At 42.6% G+C, this 16,762-nt stretch overlaps 1 protein-coding gene across 14 annotated transcripts in view; it reads left to right on the top strand.

The window, feature by feature from the left end:
• PBX3 (PBX homeobox 3) overlaps positions 1–16,762 on the top strand; it is a 233,544-nt gene that overhangs the window by 67,084 nt on the left and 149,698 nt on the right. Inside the window, exon 1 of one of the 14 annotated variants that reach the window (XM_083423858.1) lies at positions 12,666–13,004. The exons of the other annotated variants lie outside the window; for them this stretch is intronic. The gene's annotated coding sequence lies outside the window, so the exon portion shown is untranslated. Of the gene's footprint in view, positions 1–12,665; positions 13,005–16,762 lie in introns of those variants that run through there. 14 annotated transcript variants of the gene reach the window in all.

The raw sequence follows: 16,762 nt of genomic DNA, 5'->3' as shown, positions 1-16,762 counted from the left end.
CCTGGTTCTTCTTTTCACGTGTTATAAAGGAACATAGCAATAAAAGGTTTAATCTGAATCTGAAGTCTGTTTTGATTTCCTTAGCTGTGATAGCCTTACCTTTTATTTTTATCCCTTACTGCTGCAAGCTGGCTGAAGAGAAGTACCTCTGAACATGTTCAGGCTGCTTTTTCTTCAACCACAGCAGGTCTACTTAAGAGCTGTAATTAGAATACCTGATAAAAAGAATTCAGTCCTTCTGGCTAACACATTAAGCACTTATCTTTGGCACAGTTGGGTGGAAGAAGGTAGAGCTGGAGAGGCAGAGGACTGCTGTTTGCCCTCCAGTTGAGGTTAAAATGGGAGCCTTCTAGCTCCCAGTTCTGCTGTCAGTGGGGCTGTTTGCTCTTTAGAATATTAGTAACCTGTGAAGGTTCTTCACGTCTCACTGCCCAGCCCTGGAAAAGAGTCTAGGAAATGTGCATGAGGCTGTAAGAAATGTAGTTTTCCATTGAGTAAAAGCCCATTGAAGCATCAGGGTGCATTCCCTTTTTAAGTACTCTTGTTTCCCCACATGATGGTATCTAATAGTTTCTTGAATGATCTTGATGTTTCTGCCTCACTTGGCTCACCTATGAAGCTGTTCTACATTTAGGACTCTTGTCTTCCCAACTTAGTCAATAAATGCTTCCTACTTCCATGTTTATGTTCTCTCTCCTTGTGGGCCTTGCATGGGATTCATCTCTCTAAGCCCTCACTCCCTCATTGTGTGAAACACTTGAAGAGTTTTCCACAATCTGTTTAATGTTGTCAGCAATTGGGAACTGGTATGGAGGAAGAAAATTACTTAAATAGTTTGTTCTGAGAGTTTGAAGGAACTCTACTCCCAGCAATGCTCCTATCCAGTGATGTTTAACCATAGCCACTGCAAAGGTGAGTAAAGAACTGAATATTGACAAGTACTTCTAAATAATAAGAATGTGAGAGCTAGCTTATAGTGACTTGTGCATATTGTTTACTTGTGTCAGCTGCCCCATAGGCAGCCATTGAATGATAACCAGAGGTCAGAAATGGGGTGTCTTTTTGACTTATGGATCAGAGCTGGAGGCAGGGGGAATGAACAACATAGGTAGATTAGAACTAGAATAAAGCAAGAGTGAAAGGTAGAAATATCTTTACTGCTCAGGTAAGGCCCCAGCCTGAATAAGATACCTTTGCAGTCCTTCATGTTAAGAAAAGCCAGTGGTTGATTTGCACAGTCAGTAATTCTGTGGCCGTAAGGCCTGATTGCACACACTTTCATTTAGCTCACTAAGTTAGGTCCTAGTCTTGGGCCACAAAGTTTCTGATTTCAAAACCCAAAGTCTCTAATAATCAGAAGAATCCTTCCTCTCCTGACAGGAGAGCAGCACAGCCTTTCCAGAATGGTTTATGTGGGCTAGCCAGAAGCTTGTGCCACGAGTGGCCAATAAAGATAGCAGAAACCTTAGCGGTTTATCATTTATGTGCTATCTGGCAATGTTCATTAATGCATTCTGTACTAGCAATCACATTTTACAGGTATTATTTTTAAATGCAAGTCTAGATATAAATTTGGTATAAACCTAGGGAAGAAATAGCAGGAACTGGCCAGTTTATCCTTACATCTGTGCCCTGCCACCAAAACTGGCAGTACTGAGTCACATTTTGACCCAAACACATCTGCTTATGCTTTGGAGGAAGGATTTTGATAATTTAATATTTTTTCTTTGAATTCAGCAAAAAGTCTTCCCCACTCAGCTTATGCAAGATGAAAATATTATTTCTATATAATATACCATTTCAATGAAACAATATTAAAACAGCAGTTAAAATAATATAAATATTTATTAGATTCTGTACTAGCCAATATTTTTAAGATTCCAGTTTATAGAATTGAAATGGCAACACACAGACATACATTTTCAAAAGGTCATGAAATAGCAATGGGCAGCAATTAAAATCAGTAGAAGTGGGGGGGGGGGGGAGCTGGGATAATGTAAAAATGGTATTTGCCTTGTGTTGAAAAGATGGCAGGGTTAGCAACCGGACTCAGGAGAGCCTCCCTGCAGAGAGAGTTCCATAGAAAAAAATGGACCCTCCTCCCTGAACAACCATGTGATGCTGCCTCCCCTTTCCCTCCCATTTAGCTCTTTGCCAGTTAACCATGTCTTCATGAATCATGTTATTTCTGCCTCTCTCTTCCCTTTGTCCCATTGCCTTTCTAATAGCTGGAATTTAGCTCCTAGAGGCAGAGACATGCCTGTTGTTTCTTGTGTTGCTTGCAAAGAGCCATGCAAAGCAATGGTATATAAACATGAGCGGACCTATGGGAGGCAGCTGCCCCCCCCCCCCAATCAAGTAAGTAAATAAATAAAAATACTTAACTAACTGACTAATTGCTCACATAGCTTAGTTCTGCCCCCCCCCCCCAAATCCTGGCTATGCCCATGTAAGTAAATAACTGTAAATAAAATGTTATTGACTTGTGCCAAGTTTGAAGGTAAAGGTGATGGTTGCATTGTATATTTCTAGCCAGCAGCCTGCTTGCTTTTCAGGCTAAAAGACTCTTAGCCCTTTTTGATGTGATAGAGGAAACCCAGCAACCTGGGTCTCCCTCTTTGTTCTAGGCTAAGCAGCAGCTTTGCTTTTTGCTGCACTTGATCAATGAGATAATGCCTGATATCAAAAACCACATGGAGCTTCATGGAGCTGTAGGGCAATCCCTTGAGAGATGTTTTGATTGGAGCTGGGAGTTTTTTATCAGAAGAGAAGGGAGACAGACAGGTTGTTTGAGGGAAAAGAAATCCCTCTAGACCAAACACTGATGTTGGAGCTGAGCTACAAATACTCCCTGTGCTAGAGGTGCAACTTTATTAGGTTTCTAGGTTAAACGCTGCCTTTCCTATACATGGTTTCCTTTGGTTCTGTCTTCCCCGCAGCTCATTAGCATTAATAGTGCTGCGACTATGACTGCTATCAAACTAATTAGGCTCTTATTTATTTTTTTAATACTGGATTTTGCTTTCTCCCTTTTCTCCTGTAGTTGGAAGCATGGTTTGGAGCTTATTTCCTAGCCACATGAAAGTTGCTGGCTCTTGGAAGATTGGGTGTCTGTGCATTATATGTCATTCTTATTTAACCATGGAGAAAGATTGATTTGCTTAATCTTGTGAGGCATGGTATGAACATAATTCTCACTTGGACATACTTGCTTTTTTAAAAAAAACAAAAAACTCATAATAATAATTATTGTACTCCTTTTGATTTTATTTAACAAAATTTATATACTACTTGATTGTAGTGAAACCTCTAACCAGTTTACAAGAAATATTAATTATTAATGAAAAATGTTAAAAAAGCAATTGAAAGCATTTTTAAAAATGACCAGCCATAAACCAAAAATAAAAATAAAACAAGTCAGCATCTACATGTCTGGATAGGCTTCACTAAACAAGAATGTTTTAAGCAAGTGCCGAAAGGAATACAGGCATCCCCCCAACTTATGCATGATTGACTCACACACAACCACTTACATGCAGTGCTGTGAAATAAATAAATAGAATCAAATGAGGAAATGGTGGGAGAAAGCAGGAGAGTCCTCATGGCTTGCAAGGAAACCCTCCTTGAAGCCCAAAGAGAACTTCACTGAGGGTGGGGAAAGCCCCAAAGAAACTGCTCAGCCTCCCTGCCTAACAGCTGACGTGCGAGGTAGCACACTGCTGCTTTACCACATGTCCTCTAGGCTCCAACTGGCCCCAGAGCTTCAAAGCTAATAGAAGAGAGGGTGATGTGGAGAGAGAGCTGGAGAACAGGAAAAAAACCAGGCATGTAGAGGCTTCTTAACAGGTGCTCCCCAGTTACCTAATTTTTGCTTATGCACGCAGGGCCCCGTAACATAACCCTAGTGTAAGTCGGGGAATTCCTGTACGTTGAAGGTGCCTGCCTGACAGAGGTGTGGCCTTGGGCCCAACATGATGGGGGTCAGTGTCACACTCCACCTATGACATCACGCACATGAAGCTGGGAGAAGGCTAAGCACCTAGCCCAGCCCACTGAGCCTGGTGGTGGACCAGGCAAGCCTCCTGCCAGCTGGGCTGCAGCATGACTGAGGCTGGCGTGGCCAGAGTGGGAGACGCTGCCATGTCGGCCACAGCAGCTACAGTGAGTGGCAGTGATGGGAGAAATGTCAATGGCAACAGAGTGCTGCAGCAGGGCTCCATAGCGGCAAGAGGGCTTGCCACTTATGGACCCACCCAAGTTGTGATCGCTGTAGCTGTTTATGCTGAGAGCCTCGTGGCAGCAGGGGTGGGAGGAGGAGGTAGTGGCGGTGCTGGCCAGATGCTTGGGCTCCTCCACCCCTTCAATATTGGGTGAGGGGGCCTGAGCTCCTGCTAAACAATATAAAGGGGGCCAAAGACACTGTGGCCCATAGGAGTTGGTGATTGTGCAGGGAGTTCCAAACTGTAGTTGCTCTCATACTAAAAATTGATTTCTTACAAGTGTAGAACAAGTATTGTGTGGTGTCTGTACAATGCCAGTTCTGCAGATTAAAGTGGTCAAGTGGGCACATATACTGTAAGATGATCCTATAAGTAAGCTAGTCCCATGCTGTTAAGGGCTTTATATACCAATAGTAACATCTTCAAACTTGGCTTCGTAACAAATCGGCAACCAGTGCAGATCTCTGAGCAGAAGTGTTATGTGCTGACAGGACCTCACTCCTCTCAGCAACCAGGCTTTAAAATTCTGCACTACCTGCAGTTTCCAGATGAAGCCCAAGACAATCCCCACATGGTAAACACTGCAATAATTCAGTCTTTAAGTCGCCAACGCCTGAACTGAACTTCTGTGTTCAAGCTCCCCTTGTCCAGGAATGGTCCTAGCTGTTGTACCATGCACAGCTGATAAATGGTGCTTCTAGCGACTGAGGCTGCCTGGGTCTCCAGTGACATAGCTGGATCCAGAAGCAATCCCAGACTGTGTACCTGATCCTTGATTGTTTTTGCCCTCATCTTTTATAAAGCTGGTCAATATTCCTCCACTTTTATGTATGGGTGAAACTGGGCTTGAAAGATACTTGCCCTAGGCAACACTAGGATTCTGTGTAAGAAGTGTCACCTGAACCCATATTTCCCCAGACTGCCAAGTTTCTACTTGCGGCAGCCTGGCAGACTAAGCTCATTATAGCATCAAAAGGTGTTAGCTGTTTCTTTGAAGGGACAACCCCTCTTTATTGCTCAAAGTTCAAATTTGCATTAGCAATTAGATACTGTATTTTTTATTATTATTTCTTAAATCATTTTTTACTCCATCTCTCCTCAAGGTGCTTCTAGCCTGTGTCAATACCTGTATGTACCTTTTCTGTCGTGAGAAAAAGCGAATGAAATCTTTTTATATAAGGTTAATTTTAACCAGCAGATACATTGTTGCTAGCCAGTTTGGCCCGGAGTCAGCCTGCAACATTTGGTGGAATCAACAGCAACCTTCAAAACATCAGCATTTGTTTTAAAAATTGAATACACGTTCCTGGCACTGAATGAGACTTAAGGGGAACAGCTATAACAGCTTAGTGATGAGGCATGTGCTTTACATACAGAAAGTGTCAGGTTCAGTCCTCTGCTTTTCCAGGTAGGGCTGGGAGAGAGTCTTGTCTGAAATTCTGCAGTCTCTGCCAGTTAGTCTAGGCAGGCAGTCCCAGCAAGCATGGCCAATACTGACCTAGATGGACCATTGGTTTGGTCAGGCATAAGGCCGCTTCCTTTGCTCCACTTGATGTCAGGTTAACTCAGAAACTCTTTGTGATACCTAATGGTCAAGGAGGAAGGATTTATTCAGAAGACCTTCTTATCAGTTGCCCTCTTACTTGTTGGCCTGCCTCCAAACTCTACTAAAACTAATTCTGGAAACAACATTAACCAAACTAAGGAAATAACAAACACCTCACTTTGCAGATAGAGGATTTTAAACTAATTTGAATATGTCTCATAGAATTCAGATATTGTAGTTTCAACTTGTTATGAGTTATTTTGTTTAGGAACCCCAAACCTTTAAGTTCTCTCTCTTGTTCTCCAACTCCACTCTTTCTAGGTCCCAGCCATCATTACTGTGAAATCAAACCACTTGCTTTATTGCTCAGATTCATATTAAAAGTTTTTCCTCCTCCTTAATGTAAAATTAAGGTGCAGCAACAGAAATACATTTTGCAGTCATAGTGACAGAGGGAAATCAGAAGCTGGAGTGATGGTGGCTTGTTAATAAGATTATAATTGGAGGGTTAAAACCTTGTGATTGAGTTGAAGACTGTCTTGGTGCTCTTGTGGCGCCTCAGCAGCCAGGCCCCAGGTGCCTGGCTGAGCATCCCGTGCCGACATCTGGAACCAGTTGCAATACATCACTGTCAAAACTGCTTTCTATACGTATCTGCATTTACACATTAGTTACCCACGCAGCACTCATCAAAAAAGCTGAACAATCTTGACACGGTGTCCCTGGTGGAACTGCAAAGGTGAACCGAAGTTGGGAGGCAGCGTCTCGCGTCACTGTCTGCTGCGCTTGTACAACAGGAAGCCTGATTAAAACTGAAAGGAAAAATTTATCGTCAGCTTCTGCTTTGTATCATTTTACCTATAATGGGGGGTGGGGTGGAATGAAATTATAGTTAACTGTACCTGGTTTTTTTGAGCTATACAACTGTACCTATTTTTTTAAAAAGTGTTCCCTTTGTACTTTGTTTTGCTACATATCCTGTAAATTATTCCTCTTTGGCTGGTTAAATACCCAGTTCATTGGCCGTGTTGCTGTATCTTACAACTCTGCTAGTAAATACTGTGATTTTGGAGTGTGAAAATTACTGGTTTTGAAAGTAAGACTGTTATAGCATGCTGAAAATTAAGTGTGTGTGTGTGTGTGTGTGTGAGAGAGAGAGAGAGAGAGAGAGAGATGAGAACAGCTCATTGGTGCTGTAAATGCACTGTAACCTGAATTCTCAGAGGTGGCAGTCTGACCACTGCCACTGCTTTTTTAAAAAATCCCATTGCTCAGCGAACTTACAAACCATAAACAAAGCACACCTAGCAGTGATCCCTCCAGTTGCACCCTAGGCTCAGGACATACAGGAGACTGCTTGAAGAGGACCTAGCACTATCCAAGGACTTGTGGGTAAGAATCACAGTCCCAACAAATTACCATGTTACAGTTCTAAAGTCCATACAACAAGGAGGGGGGGGGGGTTCATCGAGTGTAAGGGCTCACATCATTTCTGGTAACAGATGCTGAGGATATTACCTCATTTTATTTTATTTTTAAAATAAAATGAACTGGGAAGAGCAGCCATTGCCACAGTGGCTTAAGAGATTGGAGAACAGGGCCCAAACTAACCAAATAAATTTCAGTAGGGAAAAATGTCTACACTTAGGCAGGAAGAACCAGATGCACAAATATAAGATGGGGGATACCAGTAACATATGTGAAAAGGATCTAGGAGGTCTTAGTAGACCACAAGCTTAACATGAGTCAACAGTGTGATATAGCAGCAAAATAGCTAGTGCTATTCCAGACTGCATCAACAGAAGCACAGTCTCGGTCAAGGGAAGTAATAGTACCATTCTATTCTGTCTGGAGTACTGTGTCCAGTTCTGGGCATCGCAATTTAAGAAGAATGTTGACAAGCAGGAACGTGTGCAAAGGAGGGCAACCAAAATGATCAAGGGTCTGGAAACCAAACAATTATGAGGAATGGTTGAGGGAGTTAGGTATGTATAGCCTGGATAAGAGGAGACTGAGAGGAGACATGATAGCCATCTTCAAATATCTAAAGAGTTGTCACATTGAAGAAGGAGCAAGCTTGTTTTCTTCCATAGGACCCCCACCAATGTCTTCGAGGTACATGAAAGCAGATTACAACTAAACATTGTAAAGAACTTTCTGACAGTAAGAGCTGTTTGACAGTGAAACAGACTCCCTCGAAAGGTGGTGGATTCTTCTTCCTTGGAGGTTTTTAAGTAGAGGTTGGATTACCATCTGTCGTAGTAGAGATTGCAGGGCGTTAGACTAGATGTACCTTAGGGTTCCTTCCAATTCTATGATGCTATGATTATATGAAGGCATGAGAAATGAGAAAGTAGATAATAACTTTTGTTGAGGAAGCAGAGGACTTTTCCCCCTTTACTAGTCCGCAATACTACAATTGAGTCATCTAGTGAAAGTGATTGGCAATAGATCCTGGGCAGACAAAAGGAAACCTTTATTATTAGCATAGAATTCACTGGCACAAGATATGGTAATAATGACCACTGAGTTTATCTGCCTTTTATCAGGAAATTAGAGAAATCCATGGAGGCTTGGTTTGTTGGCAGATTTTAACCATATAGTTAAATGGAACCTGCATGTTCAAGAGCAGTGTGTTTCTGAATCCCAAAAACATAGAATGATGATGGTGAGAGGGGTGCCTGGATGGCCACTCCCTGTTGGAAAGGAATATTGGACTAGACCAGAGATGGAAAACTAGCTACCCTCCAGATGTTGTTGGACAGCAACTCCCACATACTTTATTACCATTGTCAGTGCTGGCTGGGACTAATGGGAATTGGTGTCCAACAATATCTGAAGGGTCACTGGTTCCCCATTCCTGGACAAGATGGACCTTTTGGTCTGATTCACCATTGTTGCTCTTATGTTCATATGACCGCTGCCCTGTGACTGTTTATATTTATGTATGTATTTATTTAAAATAAATAATGCAGCATGACTCATTTTATGTTCTTAATAGATAGCAAATGTGGGCATTTGCACCTGATGACCTTAAAAGAGGTGGAGCATGTTTATTCTGCTAATAAAGAGCTCTAATATGACATTTGTATGTATAGCCATAGTATGAATTACTTAGAAGGTGCGACCTAACTAGATTTAGGCAAATGGGAGCATGGAAGAGGGAGGGAGAAGAGGTTAACTGAATTATTTAAGACATATAATTTTATTCCCTTTTGTGCCTTTGAAAATATATTTAGCTTTTGGAGAGCCATCTCAAGATTTACAGCCAGGTTGTAACATCTGCAGATTTGCAAGTTGGAGTTTGATGCAGCTTGAATCATGGGAGTTGGTCTAATTGGGTAATATTACAAACCCTGCAGTAAAAAATAAAGGGGAAGGGGTCATGTGTTTGCCAGTATTCTCCAATTAGCACTGCTTACACCTATTAATAATAAGCACTGTCAAGTGAGGTGGTAGAAGTGTTTATACAGGTGAGCAGGGAGTTTGTTTCCCTGGAATGAATTAAGTCTCAACCCAACCAAACCATGTAAATACCTTTTCTTTTAAAAAAAAACGTGCCTTAAAACAATTCCTCACTTGATTGGGAGATGAACAGGGGACATTCAGCTTGATTTTTAAAAATTTATTCTTTTAACCACCTACAATAGTAATAGGAATTTGCTGCCCATATTAGGCTGGGGTTTTTTCCAGAGAGCAAAGGTGAGTTCATGGTGAGTTCCAGCAAATTTAGAAAAATAGCACTGATGTTAGGCATTGCAAACCAGCCATTCATAGCAAAGCTATGCCAAACTGGTTCACACACCAGGCTCTGAAGTGAAAGTATTTCATTGCTGGATGATTCTCTGGATCTTTGTGGGCAATTTACTTGATTGTGTAACTCTGAAGTTGCAGACATGGAAGACAAGCTGACAGGATCCTTCAAGAAAGCTATGTCTGAGACATAGCTTCTGATTTGTCCAACTTCAGTTATTTAAAATCTATTTGCATCTTACATTTTTTTATGTTGCTGGTTCTTGGCTGCCCTGTTTTGATGTCTTAACAAGATGAGTCTGCATCAGCCAGTACATCAGTGTTATTATCCAACACAATCCTCCCCATTATAAACCAGTCCCATGTTTGTGGGTAAGGAGCCTGGGTTGCACACATGCTCGTTTTGAGAGAGTGGAGAGAGAGAATCCTTACAGAACAGAACAGAAATACCTGTTATAATAAGTTTTTTTAAAAAAAATTTAATTAATTGCATTGTTACATAATTAGCAGTTGGGTTGTAAACTGCCTGCACACTTATCTCTTGTTTCTCTGCACATAAATGGGCTACAGATTTACCTTTAAAAAGTGAAGAGTAAAAAATTGAGTGAGGGGCCTGAAATAGCCCTCCTCCTGGCTAGGTTTCTTGTAAACCCAAATGGTATTTGGAAGGGATAGATAACAGTCTACAAGAGCATCTGCAGCAAGCAGGTAGTGCCAGACACTGTGTAGCTACGACAACAAGAGAGGTATGAAGTGGTATGAAGATAAATGATATGAAGTGGCAGCTGAGATGGAAGTCTTCTGTTAGTACTGGAGGAGGGGGTTATTTGGAATACTTAGTAGCTACCAGCCTTCCATGCACCTTAGTTGGAGACCTCTGGGGATGGTAGCATGCAGGTAAGGGTTTCTAAATGGTTTTCTACTGGATGCAGTTTTTAACATTTTGAGGGTGCTTACAGTTTTGATATAGGGTCAACATTGCCCTTGCCAGTATACTTGAGCATCCATTCTGTTTTAGTTTCTTTAGTGCCTGATTCAGGATAGAGTAGTTAGTGCAGGGTCTGCAAAACCACAAAGCTGCTAGGTAGATAGCAGCCCTGAATGGGGCCTTTAAATTCTCTAGTGAGCCTCAAAGGCCACTCCTGGTAGGAGGCCAGGGTCCTCCTGGTCTGCCAAGCTGTCACTTTCTAACATCTCCCCTTACATGTGACTAGCAGCTGTGGGGCTGTTCCACAATTCCCCTGGCACACACTGGAACTGTCCTGTGGCTGTCCTAGTTAAATGGGAAAGTCACAGAACAGTGGAGATGTGTGATGCGTGAACGCAGCCCATCCTTGCAGCTGGTGCTTCAAGTGTCCCACAGAAATGTTTTCACAGATGGAGAAGTCTTTGACATAAACAGATAATTCTCCCCAGTTGAAGATTTCCTCTGACTCTTTCCACTTATTCATTCAAAGGTCTGCTTAACTGGCAGTATCCTGGCACATGTCTGCTCAGCAACTCATTTCCAAGTCTGCAAACTTTTGTTTCTTGTGTTTTCAAGATTGTCTTTGATTTCTATGCTCTGCACTGTGCATGATGGCTATATAACACTGCAAAGGCAATGGACTATACTGGAATATACAGTGCGAGTAATAATGCAGTGAAAGATGCTGCTTTTCTACTTTTTAAAAATGCATTTACTGTATTAAATGAATCTATACCCTACCTCTCCTAAAAGTGGCTTGTAGAATAATAAAAAAGGAGAACACAGAATCCATACTAAAATAACTCTCATGAAACTGGAATAGCCCAGCAGCAGAAACAAGCATCCAGATAAAACTGCAATAAAAACTAGATTAAAAACAGCAACAGTAAATCACAATATACATTGACACTCTGAGTAAAAAGACAGGCGGTGCAGGGAAACATTTTTTACCTGGTATGAAGGACATGGAAATCTAGGGAAGGTATGTTGAAAACCCAGTGCCTTCTGAAGACAGACAAGGGTGCCTGATGTTGGGGCTCTGTGGATCTATATGTATGGATAGGTTTATACAAGACTTGCATCATTACTTCTGTGGAGCCTGGTTAGGTTCAGAAGTATCCCTTGCTTTCTATCTTCAAGTTCTGTTTCCCAGGATAGTGTTTCTCTCCTAATGTAAGTTTTGTGAAGATATTTTTCACTGAGTAGAAAGGTGGGATACATAATAATTATTTCTTTTGTGTATTGAAGTATGGTTGGTGTTAGCATTGATGGAAGGAAGGCTTCCTTTTCTTTTCAGTACTGTAGGTGTTTTGTTTGTTTGTTTTTAAATCCCTGCTGGCCTTTATTAAAGCTTTTAATTAGTACCTGGCATTGCAATTGAACATTTGCATGTGAGAGATGTGTCTTTGTAACAAGTAGCATTTGATCTTAAGCTGACCTCCAGAAGATTCCAAATTCCTGGAAATTCTTGTTCCAGCAGCATTTGATTTGAGTTGTGTTTCTCTTTTGTGTTGAAGCAAATGGTCAATTATAAATGTTCTCTTGGAGATGAGTAGAAAAATATTTGTTTGTTTTCTGACAAATAAGAAGTAAAGCCCCAGGCTCAAGTGGACTGCAGGTCTCATTTGGGTACATTCAATCCTCAGATGACTCTCCATGTATGTTTTGCATAACCTGGTAGTGTACATGCAGCTATGCTGGAGTTTTCACTATTCACTATGTTTGTGAATAGTATTAAGAGTATATTGTGCTGCTCTGTTTAGCATAGTAGTGGTTTTAACTTTTTAAATGCTTTTTGAGTGTTCAGGGTATGTAATGAGACATTTTTCTGAATCATTTTTACAATAACCCTGGTGGGTAGGTCAGGGGCACTACTGCAGTCATCCCAGGGAGTGGCCAAGCTTTTACTTTGCTCTCCCTTCTTTCCTCATTGCCTATTTTGTCTTGCAAGTCATTATGGAAAGCAAACAACTGACACTCAGTGGACCTAAGCAGAATTCCACTTCATAATATGTAGAAATAAATCCTCACAAAACAGATAGGCAGCTTAGTGTTGGTCATTTTATTTCACACACTCCAGCATTTTAAAAACTTTATTATTAAATGGATTGGTATGTTATGAATCTATTTATGGCATTTATATCCCTCTTTTCTTCCAAGCAGCTCAAGGTGACATCCATATTTCTCCTTCTCCCCATCTTCTCCTCACAACAATCCTGTGAGGCCGGTTAGGCTGAGAGGGAGTGGCTAGCCCAAGATCACCCAGTGCGTCTCAGGGCTGAGCGGGAAATTGAGCCCTGCTCTCCCAGGTCCAAGCCCAGCACTCTAACCTCTAGGCTGCATGGACTCTCCTGGAATCTTGGCATGCTGGCCGTGCGTTCCATGTCACCAAGCAACGGAGGCTGTGACTGTTTGAACTGAGGTTCTGGCATCCTCAGCGTTGAGAGGTTGGCAGAGGTTTGCTGTAGTGACCCTTGCTTATTTAGATTAGAATATGGCATCTCAAAGACTCCTGGAGGTAAGTGAAAGTTGGCATTTCCAGGGGACTTCGCTTTAGGACGTAGAATAATGGTATCATCAAGTTTGGCAAAGAGCTATCAATGGTCAAAGGAAGCTTCTGTTTGTGTTTGTTGGTTTGTTTATTCGAATGTAAGCCTGTGACTAGGGAGTGTCTTGTTTTTGATTTTGTATAAGCCTCTCTGGGAGCCTTTTTGGCTGAAAAGAGGAGTACAAATGCTCTGAATGAATGAGTACTTTCTCCCCGTGGCCATCTCTGACCTTCATCTCTTGTTTCGGGTCTTTGGCACCTTCCTTCCTGCGGAGCAGCTCTTGGAGGCCAAGTGCTTCCTGGCCAGTGACCTTGCTGTTGAGAGCACTTTCGAGCCCTTGGACATCTCCCACTTGCTGCAAGAGTTCAGTGGCAAAGCGGTGGAGGTAGGATGCTACCAGGGTAGGAGAGAAGAATCTCCACCTTGAAGTAGGGGAGTCCACCCCATGCCATTGGGTGGCCATGACACATGTTTGTTGGACCTAGAGGGCTAGTGTTGTGGTATCATAGCCAAGATTAGGTCCTTTTAACAGGAAGAGCAACAGAGCAGAAGTCGAGAAGGCAGGGACAGGCCTCTGTCCTCTAGGCGAGGCAGCAAGGGATGAGATTGGTGCAGGTTTCCCATCTCTTTTTGTCATCTGCAGAGATGCAGCAGCACAGAGGGGCTGATCCAGATCACTGAGGGATCCTTCTGGAGTGCAGGAGACCAGGGAAGACCAAGCCATTTCCTCTCTGTGACATGGCAGCAAGCAGTAGAGTTCCTGATGGAGCCGGACCACCTGTGGAGGGGTCAGGTTTAGAGGCAAAGCGTCTTTCTGGCCCCCACACCACTGCCCAGAGAACCAAATGGCCCCCTCCATGCAACAATGCGCCATCCCTGAGCCAATGGGTCTGACAGCTGCTCTTGTTTTTCCATTCACTGTGCCTGCAAGAGAATATGGCAGGAGTTTTCTGAAAGAGAGACAGTTACCCCTGTTACATCATATGTTAGACGGGGTGGGGAGGGAGGTGGCTTTCTTTCTAGCTAAGGATCAGCACTTTTTTAAAGTATTAACTGTGGATTAGAAATTTTAAAAAAGCTAATGAGTTTGGCAGAACTGTAATACTGTTTACATTTATCTTTTATTCAGTTAGTTGTACTATATTTATATTATAAATAGCACCCTATATGTGCATAAAATAGAAAATATACATTTAAATTATCAATTAGATGCCAAAAGTTAGAAACAAATAGACATAATAACACAGGGGATGAATAGTGAACAAATGTATTAGTAACTTTAAGAGTAGTTAAAAGTTCAAATGGATCTAATTTTTGCATTTTCAAAACTTGTTGCATACCATCATTCCTACGTCTCTTCCGATAGCTTTGGCAGTTGGATAGGCTAGCAGCTTTGTTACCTGCTCTGCTAAAAAGAGCACTTTAGCAGGAAATGGGTTTGTGAGAAAGTGTTGATAAGGCAGGGGGTTAGGTGATGTAACTTTTGAGCCTTTCTTAGGGTTTTCATGGACTACTTTTCTGATGCTGGGGCTATATTATTGAAGCTGGATGTCAGTGTGTGACAACTTCATTCAGTTGTAGCCTACTGTAGATGCACTAACCTGCAGAGAAACATTGAATAGTCTTTGGCTATGACACCCAGTTTTACTGTAAAACACATTTACTGTAAAAACAATTCACATTAACACCACTCCAGTTTTCAGAAACATTGCATGCATAAAATAATTCTTCTCTTTTTTACAGGCTGCCTTTTCTCTTTCTCCTCCTATGAGCACTGTTATTATATTGCAAGTTCTATAGCTTTGTGCTGAAGTCCCTTGAAATGCTTTCTACTTTGTTGGTGGTGGTGTTGAAACCAGAAGCAAAACTACAATAGCACTCTCTTCCCTTGTTGCATAGGCTTTAATGCATTCTGCCATTGGGCTTGCTGGAGTAGAATTTCCATGTTTCCAGTCACTGTGTGAATTCTGGACTTAACACAGAATTTCCTTCCATCTTACACTTAAAATAAATAACATAAAAGAAAAAGAAGGAAGTTGAGAGCATTTATGCCACAAAACTGGCTTCTGTGGTACAATGGATAGTGTGTGTGCCTTGGATAAGGGGGACACAGGTTCAAATGCCTGTTCGTTTCATGTGTCACGGGAAAGCAGAACGTGTGTAGTCACAAGTCTTAGTATAGCAAACACTATACAGGACTTTGGACAGCTCCAAGAGGCTCTGTTAAGGCAACTACCACAGTCTCTGCAGGGAGCTAGAGTCAACTGAAACCTTATGCTAGGGGTTGGCAAGGTTTACCGGCCATGGGCCGAATCACTCCCACAGAGATCGTCTGTGCGCCGGACTGGTGCAGCATGATGCTGGAAATCGTGTCTGTGCATGTCCGTGGCGCAGGAAATCGCTTCTGTGCATGCCCAGATGCCAAAAACCACGCCTGCACAGAAGTGATTTTCAGCATTTGGACATGCGCAGACATGGTTTCCGGTATCTGCATGTGCACAGACGCAATTTCCAGCACCGCTTGGCGAGTCCCCGAGCCGCGGTGCACCGGTTTAGCACAGCACGCGGGGGGGACTCGCTGAGCGGGTGGCTCAGTTTGGGGGTGGCTCATGGGCCAGTAAAATGGTCTTCGTGGGCTGCATCTGTCCCATGGGCCGCATGTTGCCGACCCCTGCCTTATGCAGTCTACTAGACCTTCACCTTCCCAGAGGAGCTGGATGACTGGTGAAAGGGTCCTCTTATTCTGTGGGGCTGGGGAGATGGAGGTGCTGTAGGGGACAAAACAAGGTACTAGTAGTTTTCCATTTGAAAAAATATCTTGAAGTGAATTCTCTTTCCAGTTCTTAACCATAACTTGCAAGGTCCCTGGGCCATTGCTCATTACACTGTTCAGCTTTTAAATTGTTCTGGAAAGATGGAGATACACAGGCTAGCTTGCTTTTCAGGTGGGCATATTTCTAGGGTTATGGCCTTAGTGGTAGTAGGATCTAGTAGTGGAGAGGGTAGCACTGGGATGAAGAAGAATATGAGTCTCTAGTCCTTGCCAGTGAAGCAGGATCCTCTTCAGAAGCATACTTTCATGTGGATGGGTTTTTAATACCTATCAGAGAGTTTTATGCACAACAATGGATACAATTTTCACATCCTGATCCCTGCACAAAGGTTTTATGTTGTAGCAGGCCCATGCCAAGCTTGGGTCAGGAGTCTTGTCTGAATAAAAGTTAACCAATTACCGGTAACTTGTGTCCAAAAGACACGCACACAGCGCCAAACCCAGAAGTGCCTAGAAACACATCACCAAAAAGAGTGGGATGAGGGCAGAACATATTGTGTTTATATGCTCTCCGCTGACACATGCGGGGGCTGTTTATACTGACAGTATAAACTGAAGCAAAATAGCAGCCAGTCCCTTGCAGGGACCCCCCCCCCCAAGCCAGCTTAGCCCTCCGAAGCCCAGGGCAAATGTATCCAGCTTCCCCCCCCTCCCTCGGGCTTGTGTGGTGGTGACTGGAGATGCAATCCCAAGGACCACTTGGGGAAGAAATAGTCATAGTACCACTACCAGCAGCAGCAGAAGAAAAAACTTGGTGAAATTCAGGTGTAGTGCTTTTTCTGAGGTGGGGAAAGAATACTTTGGAAAATGTGATGTTGGAAGAGCCCCCTCAGTGGAGTACCAGTGATGAAGTTGGAAAGTATCTCTAGAGTTTCGCTTCTTATGTGGAATCTT

This window comes from Podarcis tiliguerta (genome assembly GCF_965153285.1).
Source record: "Podarcis tiliguerta genome assembly, chromosome: Z".
In the NCBI taxonomy this organism is placed as follows: Eukaryota; Metazoa; Chordata; class Lepidosauria; order Squamata; family Lacertidae; genus Podarcis; species Podarcis tiliguerta.
This window is presented reverse-complemented; position numbering and strand designations above follow the sequence as displayed.